Raw genomic sequence first — 13,088 nt, forward strand, 5'->3', positions numbered from 1 at the left:
GGCTGGTGACCGCGCAGGGATGGGATCTCTGCTTGGGGCTCAGGGCACCCAGGCTCACCCTGTGGGGCATGAAAGCAGCGGTGTTCCCATGGGGCGAGTTTGCTCTGGCAGGGCATGCTCCAGCAGTTCATTCTCCCTTCCGAGATCCTGCTTTTCCATCTCCAATAACCATCTCCAACATCAGGGCCCTTTCTCCAAATCCCCAAGCCCTTTGCCTCTCACTCTTTGCCCCAAGAACTAGTCAGACCCCCTGATGTCTGCTGTCCACCCCGTTTCCACCCCTCCCTCCCAGGCTGGCCAAACCCCCTTGTCCCCAGGGCTGTGCTGCCCAGTGGGGCTCTGCGTATCCATCATGCTTCGGCACTTTGTAGGTGGCGTTGGCTTCCCACCTCCCAGGGGCTGCTTTGCAGGCGCCTGTGATCTCAGGGCTGCCTGGGGTGACGACTGACTCACCGCCGAGCTCTCCCCGCACCGCACCAGTCCCTTCACTCCCCTGCTTGCTAATCCCAGGCCACCTGCACTGCAGCAGCTGGATCCCGGCACACGGCTCCCCTGGCCGGGCAGAGCTGGGGAGGGGACCAGAGTGGGGACAAGGTGTCTTTGATGACACAAAGAGGGGATGCAGGGCAGGGCCATTCCCCCCAAGCACATCTCACATCCCCCAGCAAGGGACCAGGCTCTGAGCATCCTGGGGCTGCAAAGACTGCAGTTTGCTCTCCCCTTGCCCCCCCCGTTTTGGGAACATAGCGTTGTGAAATGGCACGCCAGTAATGCCAGCACAGCCAGGGTGAGACTCCCAGCACAGCATGGCCACCGAGCCTGGCAAGCCACAGTTCCTGGTGTTGTTTGGTTCTGCAGAGACCCTGTCTGAGCTTGGGACCCCAGGCCATTCATTGGAAAACACAAAACGATCCCTTGATCTCGGTGGGTCTGCAGGTGGCATGCTCTGGGTGCAGGCAGCTCCAGGGCACAGGCTTCCTGGTCGCAGGAGCTCATTCCCTCCTGGGGCCAGCTGGCTCCCAACACAATACCAACCTTCAAGATCTGCTCTGTGGCTTCCCGTTCTGAGGGAGCCACAGGCAAGACACCAGTGTGCCTGTGGTTACAAAAACAGTGTCCCCATGCTTCCCTAACTGGGAACAAGCTGCCGGGCAGCCATCCTGACAACCGCACTGACTGCTGGGCACAGAGAGCGTGCAGGACACCTCCTTTCCCCATGGCCACTGCTGAGCCTCCGGAACCAGTTGCCAGTGAGGGCTTGGCTCCCCAGGGTCTGGGCATCCCCAGTCTCTCCTCTTCCATGATCCTGAGTGCAGCTTCCCTGATCCACAGATGGGATCTGTTCCAGTCCCACCAAAGAGTCATGTTTCCTCACATGGATGGACTATCTAAGCCTGCTGAGCTGCTCCAGTCTTGCACCTTCTGGTGCATGGCCCTCCTGCCCCATGAGGGACACCTCCACCCTGCAGGGCACCACACGGGGGGCTGGGCTGAAATGGGAGGGCTCAAGGTGCTTCACCCAAGAGAGAGGAATGACCATTAGGGTAGAAGCACCCAGGCAGATGATGGAGGTGGCTTCCATCAGAGGGGACCAGATTTTCCCAACGGTGTCCCATCATCTCCCCGCAGAGGCAAAGCGCTAAAGAAGTTCCAAAACTTAAAAAGAAATGGCCATTTCTTTCACATGCATGTCATGAAAAGGGCAGTGATGGCTTCTAAAGATGGCAGCAAGTCCATGCTGGGAAAACCAGGTGGAACTTAACGCCAGTTTCATCAAGTATTTTTGCCCAAGCTCTAGAGATTCCTCTATCCCTGAGAGTCCCTGCCACAGAGGGGACCACCAGCCTGGTGGCTCTGCTAGAGACATATGAAGTCAAGTGGTTTTTCTCAAAGCTTGGACTTCCCAGTCCCAGGAGCAGGAGAGCTTCTCAGCTCCTTCCAGCAAACCAAAGTTAAAACTCACTTCTTGCCCCTGCGGTTGTGGAGAGCAATGGGAATACCTGACCTGAATGTGACTGCCAAAAAGGCAATAGAGAGACCTGAGCTGGCCCAATCGGTTTGCACTTCTGCCAGGACTGAAGCCAGATATGTGGCTGTCCAGATGTGGATACCCCAGGCTGGTGCTCTCTCAGACCTTGGCCTTGTGCCCATCACCAGACACAGCATGGAAGAGCCAAGGGGACAGCAGAGTCCCACCAGCATGGCAGGTTGCTGGGTCTTTTCTCCTCTCACCCAAAACCCCAGCTCATCTCCTGCTTCTGGAAAGCTCCAGCAAGGGTGGGGAAGGTCTCTGGGGGTGGCAGGGGGGGAGTGGGGGGGCTGGGACTTTCCCCAGGAGATCACAGGAGGAACTTTGGCTGGAGGGTGGGGGGAACCGGTGAGGAGTTGCTACATCATGCCCCAATGAGCCGTGAGTAACTCTTCTGGTATTTCTTCCCCGCACAGAACAGTCATCAGAGCCAGATCCTGCCCGGGGGAATCGCTACACGGGAACGCCCAGCCCCATCCAAATTCCTTTCCTGCTCCCAGTAGAGCCGATGTGAAGCAGAGGCACGAGGGAACGGTTCCCTGGTACCCCCTGTCCCATCCCACCCGTTGGGGTGGCATGAGCATGGCCATGGGCAGGGCTGGCAGTGCTGGCTGACAGAGCCTAGTGGGCCACCGACCCACGAAAGCAGCCAGATGCACCTGGGCTACTGGAAGTCACTGGAGATCAAAGCCTCATTGCATCTGCTGGTCCAAGGGGAGCAGAGGGCAGAGCCTTCCTTGCCTTGGTCTGGGCAACTGGCCTCCATGCTTCCTCTGGTTGAGAAGCAGGTGGCCATGGCTTGAGACGCTTCCCAAGAGCCTGGCTGGCACCATGCTGCAACCTGAGCTGCAGAGAGGTGCTCCGAGGCTTTCCTGAAGTTCAGCCCCAACATGTCATGCTTGGCACCAGCACCCGTGCAACCCCCCAAAAAAGAAAAAAAAAAAAGAGTTTGGCCCTAACTGACCTGCTTGGCAAGGCAAAGTACCTACAGCGAGGCAGCAGCTGGCTCAGGAGAGGAGCCCAGGAGTCCTGTGCTCCCGCTGCCAGGCCCAGCTCCTGCCCACCACCCCCCGGCACAGCATCCTGGTGGCATTGCCCCCACGACGAGGGCTCGGGTCGCCTGCCTGGTGAGGAGGCTGTAGCCACCACTGTGTTGAGCTTGTTGAGTGACCAGACACACCGGCAGCAGCCTGACTCTGCAGGAATGCCCTCGCTGCCTGGGAGGACTGCAGCCTCCTTGCTGGGCGGCAGCTGCACCAGCCCTCGGTGCTCCACGGCTGGGTGTCCCCGAACACGGAGCTGCCACGCGCCTGCAGAAGGGCCAGCAGTGTCTGGAAACGGGTGGGATGTGGAGATGGAGAGCAGTGGGAGGGCTTGGGCTGAAGGCTGTGATGGAGCCAGGGGAGCTCCAAGGGCCAGGGTAGGAAGAGCTCCTGGGGGAGACTGGACAAGGGATGGGGAAGGTAGGGGCTAAGCAAGCTGGGAACAGAGTTTGGGGTCCACTGAGCCCCTTAGGCAGAAGATCTGAGTGGAGGCAGTGGGTGCAGAGGAGCAGGGTGGGCAAGCACCGGAGTGAGAGCAGGTGGGGGAGACGCACGAGAAAGGAGGCTGATAGTGTGTCTGGGAAGGGGGTGATGTGGAGGTCCTCCACAGCCCAAACCCTGATGGCTGAGATCCCCACCAAGCAGATGGACACCAAGTCTCCCAGGGGAGCCTGTGGACTCAGAGGGAATGCTCTAACCATTAGACCGCCTTGCCTGTGATGTGCCCCCTGCTGCAATGGCTGTGAGTAGGTTCGGACCCAAATACTCTTTACTCTCTCAGTCCTGCATGTGGTTCCCTGCCCCCAGAGACACCCCAGGCCTCTCGGGGAGTGTGTGAGGGACACCAGAGACTCAGGCAAGGCGGTCTAATGGTTAGAGCATTCCCTCTGAGACACCAGGACTCTCACAGGGAGTGCCCAACCCTGGCTACTGCACGAACGGGTGCCTTTTCTCTGTCCCCCCAGCTGGAGCTGAAGAAGAGGAAGGTGGGTGCCAGTGACAGGGAGGGACATCGAGGTCCACCAGCATCCCCAGCTCATTGCTTCCATGAGGCAGATGGAGAGGGAAGAGGATGCCTGGCTGTGACAGCACAGGGCACACCCGGAGAGGGGAGTGACCCTGGAAGCAGCCTGGTGAGGACAACAGGACTGATGGGAGAAAGGGGGAAAAGCTTTTTTTGGACATGGATGGAGAACACCTGGGGGGACTTTGTGCCACACCTCTCCTCCCCCCACATGGCAATGGGAGGTTTTGGGCTGGGGAAGGAGATGATGGAGGGGCAGAGCCGGCGTGGGGGCAGGACGCCAGTGCAGGGGAGGTGGGAGCGGGCAGCTGGGGGTCGGGGGATGAAAGCACAGGGTCCTGGGAGGGGGGGTGACAGGAGTGGTGCAGAGGCAGCCAGCACAGCCAGGTGCAGTGGGAAGGGCTGGGAGGAAGGCAGGGAAAAGAGGCCAAGTGCAAAGAGAGCAAAGGCAGCGGAGGAAAAGAGAGCGTGGCCAGAGAGGCAGACATGAAAGGAGGAGTGAGGCAGGGGAGAGATGAAAGGGCCATGGCGCGGGTGCTCCTGCCTCCTCCCCAGGCTCCCGGGGCTTTGTAATCCCCGGGGAGCTGGCTTCTCTCATGTGGTGGCCCGCAGCTGTGTGCGGTCGGCTCAGCCCCACCGTTCCGCACTGGGACTTTCCAGGAGGGGGAGAAACCCAACACAAAACACATGACTTAACCAGCGCCTGCCAGGCCCCGGCGCACGCGGGGTCCGGGGGCACCCCGGTACACGGCACACCCCGGGGATGCTGCAACCCACCGGGGCCGGGGCCAGCCGGCAAGCACGGTCCCTTTTGCTCCGGGGAGAGGTGACCCGGAGCAGGGTGAAAGGGGTATGAGCCCGGCCGATCGATGGGCAAAGCTCCAAGGTGGTTACGCACGCATGCAAGAGCCGGGGAGAGCCTGGATCAAACAGCACCCGCGGCAGCACAGGGCCGGCCCCTTAGGGGCACCCCCCTGAAGGCACGAAGGTGAGGGGTTGCAGGGGCTGTATGGGCTCAGTCCCTCTCCCCTGCTAACCTGTCAAGTGCCATAACCCCCGTTCCTGCCTGCTGGGCTTGGCTCTGGGTACCGGGGATGCAGCAGGACTTGGCAGACAAAGTTGGCACCCATCCTGATGGGTCACTGGGTCACTTATTTTACTGCTCAAAAGCAAACCAAGAACACAGACCACAGCGGATACTGAAGGAGCGCTTCCAAGGCACTTGTGACTTGGGATATCTCTCTTCTCTGTGCCCAGCTCAGGCCACCGGAGGGGGACTCTTTCCCATAGCAGATGACCTTGCTGCTGGACAGTCTCCTGTTCACCACTGCTGACTGCAGGGATGCTGGGCTCTCTTCTCAGCTCTGGGTCAGGTGGGGCAGCAGAGCTGGTACCCATGGGGGGGTCCCCCATATGTCTCCCTTCTTCCTCGTCTCAGTTTTGCCTGTGCCAACCTTCTCTTGTGTGCCTGTGTGAACCTGGTGGGTGCAGCTAGAAGTAACTCTGACTGAGCTTGCGCAGCACCAGATGCTGCCTTTGCCCTCCTGTCTCAGGGCTTTTCGTCTCTCCAACCCCACTTTCAAGACAAAAGAGGACTGGTGCTTGGCAGCATGGCCAGGGACCTCCTCCGAGCCACTGGTGAGAGTGTCACTGTGTAGGACCTTCCCTTTCCAAAGGCTCTCACAGAGCAGGGTTGTATCAGTTCCATGGGTATCGGCCGTCTGGGGAGATCCCATCTAACTCCATCTTCTTGGCTACATCTGGAAGTGCACTGATTTTCTCCAGAATACCCCATTCTCCCCACAGTCCCATCTACCCTCAGCAAGGAGCTGGAATGGGAATCTCTGTAGGGCAAGGAGGTCCCAGCCCTAATGCGCTGTCCCTGCCCCTGCCACGTCTGGCTCCCACTCTGCACTGGTCAGGAAGGGTCGCACCACCCTCAGCCACACACATGAGAGAAGGGGTGCAGCCATCCCAGGGTGCTCCCCACACCTGCATGGCAGCCCTGAAAATGCTCCTGGGAACATGTCCCCATGCCGGCCGGAGTGCTGTCTCCATGGCTGCAGTGGGCTCTCACTGCAGGGACTCGCTGAAGAGGTGATGAGGATGCTGCAGTGGGGAAGAGCCCAGTGTACTTGGGGAGCAGGGGGTGGCCGTCCACGTCCCCCATCCCTCCCAGTATGAGCCAGCCCTCCCCAGAAGAATGCTCCAGCACGGCTGCAGCTGCAGGGAGGGGAGGCACTTGCCGAGCGCCGTGGCATGAAGGCATGATAGGGCACGCTCTGCCGGACCATGAATACCTGTCCCAGGCGGTTAGAGGCACCCAAGGCGTGTACGGGTGGCGCAGGAGCACACGCCTCGTCAAGCCTGGGTGGTGGTGCTCCACCGGGAGAGGAGGCTCTTTCCAGTTCACCCTCCCACTCACGCTGGTGAACGACTAGCTCCCCCCCGCCAGCGACCCGCTTCCCCATCACACTCTGCACGTAGCACACGGGTCTTGCGGGGGGGGCGGGGGAATACCCCTTTTCTCCCTGGCAAAGGGGGTGTGAGTGGGCCTGGCCTGAGGCTGGGAGTGGGCTGGGTGGCCTTGCTGGGTCCCTCCAGCCTTAGCATCACTGCTTGAATGAACTGCCAAGGGAGCTGCTAAGTGAGGATTGGAAATCAGGCAATGTGCAAGGCAGTGAAAGAATAAAAAGAAGCACAAGTAGCAGTGCCTGGTGACTTGCTCTCATTTGCTGCTTGCGTGGACATGGACAGCATGCCTGTCACATGCGTGGGGACACATCCATGTAAGCCTCATCCCTGCTGCTCACGCACAGCTCACTGTGCTCCTGCTGCTGCAGGAGCCTATTGCTCAGGACTGCCTGCACCAGACCAGGAGCATGTGTCATGCCAAGAGACCCCCAGACTCTCTGCTCGCTTGTGCTCTCAGCCCAGGTACCGATGCACACTGGGGGCCTCCTAAAGGGCTGATGCCAAGTAGAGAATGAGGAAAAAAGCCAAAGCCTCCAGCTGTTTGTAACAGCTGCCTAATAATAAGGATGCACAGCACCATGACACTGCCAGTGCAAATCTTCTGCCATGACCAGATGGGGTAAATACCTGCTGGAGGAAGGGTTTTTGCTGAGCAACATCTTGGAGCAAAGCCAGGTCTGGACTGGTGTTGGTAGCCCTGTGCTGGCTAAAGGAGTGCTCCAGACCTCCTGGGAGCTAAGGGCTGGGAGTTCACTCTCTGTACATTTGGTCTAACAAGGAGACACATTTCCAGCAGCCAGAACGCTGAAACACTTTTGACCAGGACTGGAGAATTTGCAGTGCTGGAGGCAGTTGAGCCAGGCAGGTTGCTAACCTTTGAGGATGCTTGTCCTCAGGAGGTAGGGGCTGTGACAGGAGAAGTGCAAAATCAGGAGAGGATTTCTGCCACGTTTCTCCAGCTGTAGGACCCAGAGCAAACCCAAGGTGGTTGTGAAGTAGAAGGCAGCAGCACTGGTTTTGCCTCCTCACATCCCCCCCGCCCCCCCTGCACACACTGCCTGCCCAGCATTACAAGGAGAAACAATCTGTGCTGTCATGGTGCGTCATGCTTGCTGTTCATGGGTGCTGAAGCCTGTAGTGGGATGGAGCGTCCTGGACAGGCTTTGATGTGGCTGCCTGCTAAAACCACTCCTGCAAGGTCCCTGGGCAGCAGCCCTGGCTGCGGGGCAGATATCCCAGATATTGCAGGGGCTCTGCTTCAGGTGGTGTTGGTTGGACTGAAAGAGGAGCCTGGCAGCAATGGGAAACCCAGGATATGCTGGACGATAAGCAGTCTTTCCCTGGAAGCACTTTGCAGCTGGCAGCTCAGCCCTGCAACCTGCCTGCAAGATGGATGCTGTCAGCTCTGGTGCCAGCACACAAGAGCTCCCATGGATAACACAGCAAGAAACAGCGAGGCTCAGAATAGGACCCAGAAGTCCTGTTCCTGGTGCCACTTCCATGCCACCTGTCACCCGGACTGAGAGGCAGCCTGGTCCTTGTGCTGTCTCTGTAGCCTGGTGCTGCTGCTGGAGGGGATGCCTTGAAGAGATGTCGCCAGAAGCATCTCAGGATGTGAATCCCCCACAGCGGGTGAGCCCTGTGGCGAAGCATAGTGCTAAATCAAGGCTCAATGTGGGCAGGGATGTGAGGCACTTTTGTCACTTGACTTGGGGACCAGATGCTGGCGAGGGGATGAGAGAGGAGGTTTGTCCCTGCTCAGCCCATGCGCACTTCAGGGGGTGCTCAGGCTGCGAGCAGAGCTGCAGCGGTAATCGGTCCGTGGTGGCTGTGGTTCCCGGAGCCTCCTGACTGTCCGTCCCCTCTGCTTCCTATTGCTGCAGTCACAGCACTTCGGGATTTGGGGATTCAGGTCCATCCCTGCCCTTCTGGGGAGATGTCCTTTCCCACTGGGCAGCCTTCTCCCCTGTGCCACTGCAAAGCTTGGGGCTGGCCTGGCCCCACGCTCACCAGGGACCACAGCATCCCTCCACCAGGTAGCAAGGCTTGGCAGGAGCCTGGCTCTCCAGCTGCCGGCAGAGCAGCCCTCCCTCACCAGCTGCCCCATGCTGGGGCTGCAAACAAACAAACAAACAGACACCCCAGCACCAAGCCCCAGCAACTCATCCCCTCCTAACGACGGTAATTACAGTGAGGCAGCTGGCGAGCAGCGCTTGAAACCTGGTGTGTAAACATGGCTTTCTCCTCCACCGCTCAGGCAAAAGCAACCTCCTTCAGGGGAGCAGTAATTTCAGGAGGGGGGTCCACGTTGTTGTGGCAAGGGCTGTGGCCAGAGACTTTCATCTTGGCCTTTTGATGCAGGGCAGGAATAATAGATGGTAGCCGGCAACACCCCACTTCACTGCACTGCCTGCTCTGGGCCATTTTCCACCTCCCGGCGGGCAGCTGAGTCTCCTTGCCCTTCCCAGCCTCTGGGCCAGCCGCTGGCTCCTTATCCCTCTCCAGGATGGGCGAGGGCACGGGGAATCTCAAAGAGCCAGGCCAGGGCTGGCACCAGCCATCCAGGAGCTAAAAGAGCCATCTTGTGCCTAGAAGGGCTGGCAACCAGAGGCACGAAGGGATGGCTGGGCCACATTGCCACCCTGGGCCACATCAACACCTATCTCGCTCCCTCACACCACTGCTTCCAGGGCTGTGGCTGCTCCAGAGCCAACAGACCAAGAGCAAGTGCTCTGGTACCTCGGTGATGGGCACCCTTTGAGACCAATCAGAGAGGTGTGGCTGCCTGCAAGAAGAGGTGACCAGAAGATCCCCGGTGATGGCACCTCTTGCAGAGTGAGCCCAGACTATCACAGGCAGGATGTCCTACTCCACGCACAAGAATGGTACATCCCTGCAGTGTCCCCTGGTCCTGTCTCTCAGCCCTACCTGGAGGTCCCTTGAGTACCACAGAAGAGGAGAGGAAGTGTGCAGGGAGCAGAGGGCAGGGGCTGGGGAGACTACGTGGGTGGAAGAGGGTTGGGAGAGGTGATGGAGTGAAGGGGGATTGTCCCAGTTGGGAGAGGTGGGTGCAGGAGACCATCACTCCCTGCCTTGCCTCCCAGCCCCTCCAGTGCTCCCCAATACGCAGCCCTGAGCATGGATGCTCCCGAGCTTTGGGCCCCTCTGCCCAAGCGCTGGCTCACCGTCACCGTGTGCCTCCTCAGCTCCCCTCCGTGCCCCGCTCCTGCTGCTCGCCCAGCCTGGTGTCACCAGAAGCCTCCCGCCCTGAGCCCAGCGCAGCTGGGTCCCTCTGGGGAAGGAGGTGGCGCGTGTCCTGCCTGCGTGGGGAGGAGTGCTGCTCTTTCCCATGGTGCCAGCACAGCACCTGTGCAGGGAGAGGGAGGGACGGGACAGCCTGTGCTGCCGCAGTCACCCAACGGCGATGCCAGGCTGAGCGCTGGCGAGTCCAGCGCTGTGGCACGCCAGATGGGCATGGCTCCGGGCACAGCTTTCACAGGACACACAGTGGCAATGCCTCAAGAGTTGCTTGGTTTTGTGGGAGCAATCCCTGCTGGCCGTAACGCCCAGATACCACGTGCCGAGCTGTGCGTGCCGGCAGCAAGGGGACAGTGCTGGGCACACGGGTGGGGGCTGCCAGGCACCTCAGGCTGACTCTCTACACAGTGCCAGGCTGTTAGCCGAGGGCAGGCACACTATGGCTGGGTCAGACTATCTCAGCACACCCTGGCAAGGGCGCTGACCCATGTTGGGATCATTACTGGAAGCACTGGACGCAAAACACTGCCTTATGCCCTGATGGCTTGATGCCTTCCTACATTCAGAGCCAGGGTGTTAAATCCGCCGCCCTGGACTGCTTCCAGCTTAGGTAACTGCACCTGCCAGAACTCCCTTCCCTGCAATTCAAGGGCAGGGCACTGTCTGGCCACTGCTTGTGGGGGGAGAAGGGATGCTGTTGCCTCCCAGGGGTGCTCGGCCGATGCCCGGCATCAGCCCTGGCAGGCCCAGGGGAGGTGCTGGCTGCCACACTGCCAGGTGCTGCATGGAGGATGCGCGTGGTCCAACTCCCTGCTGACGTAACTCCTGAGAGGCAGCTGGGAGTTGCCAGCGGGGAATTGGCCCACATCACTCAGAGCACTTGGGGAGCCGTGCGGAGAGCAGGTAATTGTTAAATGTGGGCTGAGATAGGCTGAGCGGGGAGGGCAGGAGGCCAGGGAGGTGGCAGACACCTCACCAGGGCTGGCTTGGTTTACACAAGTTAGGCTTTGTTCAGTATCTCCCCGGGGTTTCGTGGCTGGGAGGTACCACCCCGTGCTGCTCTGATGACAGGGAGCCAGGCGGCCGCTTTGTGGAGCCTTGCAAAACCTTCCCCAGCAGGACACAGCGGCGAGGAGAGAGGGGCATGGTGGGGCTGCCTTAGGTCTATCCCAAACACTGGTGCCAAAACCCCTGTGAAACAGCGGCCTGGAAAACCTGTGGGAGAGCAGCACAGAGTGTGGTGGGTATGCAGGGCATGAAGCCTCCCTGTCTGAACTGGGGGACAGTCATCACAGCCTGGCCACAGCCTGCACAGCCTTTGTCTGGAAGCCGGGTTGAGGGCAGCAGCAGTGGGCTGGAGGCTGTAACCTCCCCATCTCAATCATGGTCCTGACTACCAGCAAAAGCATCACCTGGGGCAGAAGTTTTGGTCCACGTTGGCTTCACACCCAGGGCATGGGGCTGCTGAGAGCTAGCAGCATCCACTGGGCCAGCCCACAGTCCCCATGGTCCTGTGGAAGGACACTGGGCAGGTGAGAGATGCCCCTACCCTGGCAGGAGACAGGTCCTGGCTTCTGGGAGAAGGTCCTTTAGCCTTGGGCCTCCAAGTGCATGCCCATGCCCACTAGAGATGATGTGCTGATGGCTAATGGTGCTGGGACATGGCGCCTCCCTGCCAGTGGAAGATTTTGCTGCCGGCAGTGCTACCAGCCAAGAAGGGAAGACCCATCACTGCCTTGGACAAAAAGATGAGGTCTCTCTTGTGCCAAATCTCCTTGGCACTGGGGTCTAGCAGACACCTGGATTATGCACTAAAGCACAACTGTTCCCCATGGGCAGCCTCGGCTCCCCCATGTGTCCTCCAGCCTCCAGTGGGGTGCCCATGGTGCAGAGCTGGCTCCCAGGCACCCGTAGCCCTTTCCACCATCGCATGTTGCTGAAGCGGAGCCTCCTGTCCTGCAGGTATAACCTGCCCTTGTCCTTGTCCCAGCGCTGCCTCGCAGACGCTGTGCTCAGCCACGTAGCCAGGCTCTGTGTTGCTCACCGCCAGCACCCTCCAGCCCGTGTGTCACCTGGTCGGTGGTGATGCCACCTCCCTGCTTGCTGGTGCCTCAATCAAACTGGCAAGTGTCTTCAGGACTTGCCAGCATGTTCCTGCCCACACTGCCTTGCTTTTTGCCTTGCTGACCTCCCTCCCTGAGCTGCACATCCCTAGCACCACCCTTGCCCATCCCCAGCACATCCCCCGCCACCAACCAGACACAGTGCATGTCTCTGCACTAAAACCCTGCAAAAAAAGGCAAGGACCTGACCAGCTCACATGCTTACCCCCGCCAAGCCAGGCTGGGGCTCAGGTTCACAGCAGCATGGCCCCTCTCTCACCCTGGGTCCATGCCCACCAGTTCCCATCTGCTCCTCAGCTGCGCCTGCACAGTGGAAGTCCCAATTTGGGAGAGATGCCCCTGGGCTCTTCTGCTGAGCCTGTGCTCAAAGCCAGCCTGAGTCAGGCTCCTTGCTTGGCTGCAGGGGAGTACATCAGCCCCTCCAAGCCCACCTACCCCGAGGCTTTGCTGACTCACATGGAGTGGAGGAGAAGCTCAAGGGTCCGGCTCACGCTGTGTAATAGCCTCATGGGTTGCAAGAGGCTGCACAGCATCTCACGGCATCCAGACTGCTGCCGTGGAGCCCAGGGTCTCTGACCCTGCCCCACTTCTGCAGGTACGGCCCCTTGGCCTCTTCGCTGCCTGCTGCACATCTCTGCCTGGCCCTCAGAGTTGGTCCCTGAGCAGGATGGGCTGTTCTGCAGGTCTCCTGCCTGCTGGTCCTTCCCAATGCACCCAGCCCCTTACTTCTGGGCTGGCTGCGGCAGGTGAGCAGGTCTCCACCAGCTCCCCAATCCTGTGCTCCCCTCTACTGACTGCTTCCAATTCAGGACAACCTCCCCACTGACACCACTGCAAAGCCCTCCTTGAAAGTCACAGGGGGAAAAAAAAATACATCTGAGGCTGGAAATGCCTTGCACTTTCCACAGCCAAATACCACCTGGCAGAGCGAGAGTGAGGAGCCTGGGAGAGGCAGCTCCCTACCTGCTCGCTTCCTCGGCCACGGCTCTGCGGCCGAGCTGGCTCCCCAGCACCTGCCTCCCCCCAGCCTGCAAGCCCCGGGGCAGCGTGCAAGGAGTGACAGGTGAGTTGGCAGCAACCCGGCTCCGGCATCCCTCGGCGCTCCTTCAAAACCAAGCCCTTTGCACGCCGTGTTT

The sequence above is a fragment of the Haliaeetus albicilla genome, chromosome 4, assembly GCF_947461875.1.
Source record: "Haliaeetus albicilla chromosome 4, bHalAlb1.1, whole genome shotgun sequence".
Classification (NCBI taxonomy): domain Eukaryota; kingdom Metazoa; phylum Chordata; class Aves; order Accipitriformes; family Accipitridae; genus Haliaeetus; species Haliaeetus albicilla.